Source organism: Durio zibethinus, chromosome 24, assembly GCF_047325235.1.
Source record: "Durio zibethinus cultivar Kanyao isolate XHJ-2024 chromosome 24, ASM4732523v1, whole genome shotgun sequence".
Taxonomy (NCBI): Eukaryota; Viridiplantae; Streptophyta; class Magnoliopsida; order Malvales; family Malvaceae; genus Durio; species Durio zibethinus.
This window is the reverse complement of record NC_143185.1, coordinates 18,180,303-18,181,530: the sequence shown is the minus strand read 5'-3', so window position 1 is coordinate 18,181,530 and position 1,228 is coordinate 18,180,303. Positions and strand designations below refer to the sequence as shown.

Here is a 1,228-nt window from a genome sequence, read left to right as displayed (position 1 = left end):
CGCTAGAAGGAGGGCTCGAACCTCCGACCTTGTGGTTAACAGCCACACGCTCTAACCAACTGAGCTATTCCAGCTTTCCATGTCAATGAATTAAGAAAAAAGTTGATGGTTATAATTCTCACAACGGTTTCGAGCAACCGTGCTGGTCTATGGCCTACTTCCTACTGGCCTCACACCGTTAAAAGTTATAGATAGGCCAAAACCAAGTGTGGGGTGGGCATACATGGCCAGCTACACCGCAGTATTTGTCCCCTTGATATGTCCCCCCAATCAAACGGGGCCTTGCACTCTATATCTGAAGCCAGGCTGGGTAACAAGTAGATAAAACACTAATTATGATGATGATGATGATGTTGTGGAAAAAGCTTATTTGTCCGAAGAATCAAATCAGCCTTCAGCCGTTCAACCCCCATCCCATCCCATCCCCCTGCCACTTAACTGACGCAGAAAACCAGGCTTACAGTCCATAGCAAACAGGGTCATTGATTCAGTCCATGTGCACCACCATCTTTCTCCAGTTGCGTCCTTTCTCATCAAGACGTCAACTTGTGAAAACTCACGTCTTTGGTCCAAGACATATTTCGGCTTCTCCACATGGGGTCCCTGACCTGATGGCCAGATGGGTTTCAAGTAGTAGTGTTATAAATCTTCGAAATGTGATTTGCTATCTTACACCGAAATGGTTTAAAAAAAACAGATCGATTGAAAGCAACATATCTTAAGTTTGCCCAAAGCACTTAGCTCATTGCCCTTTTCTGCTGTTCCTAACGTTCATACTAATTTAGCTATTGTCGAAATCACTTTCACACTTACTAATTGTATTTTCCCTGATCACCCCTTTTCCAACTATCCCATATATGTTCAAAACATTTGCAGAGCAGGTAATCATGTGCTATAAAAGTTGCACAACTTCCTAGATTGGTATAATTAGTTTCATGTAACAACATTAAACTTATAAATGATCAATGGAGGATAGATAGGAGACATAGAAAGAGGAATATATATCCCCTGCAAGGTTGCATGCATGCCTGCAATTGTAACAAAAGCTTTGGTTTCGAGTCCGTGATGGGCCAAGGTGAGCTTCAACTTAAGCTTATCTTCCTCTATTATATTATATTTTTGATTCACAAGGGAATTATTGACCAAAATCAGAAGGGACAGAATTGAAACAAGGTCAAAATTCAAGTTCAATGTTGCTTCAAGAACACTCAAAGCAGTCTCTCATAAT

General features: G+C 41.4%; 1 non-coding gene across 1 annotated transcript; it reads right to left on the bottom strand.

The window, feature by feature from the left end:
- TRNAN-GUU (transfer RNA asparagine (anticodon GUU)) lies at window positions 1-74 on the bottom strand. Its single transcript has one exon. It is a non-coding gene; the product is annotated as a tRNA-Asn (tRNA).
- Between the last annotated feature and the right edge of the window lie 1,154 nt (window positions 75-1,228).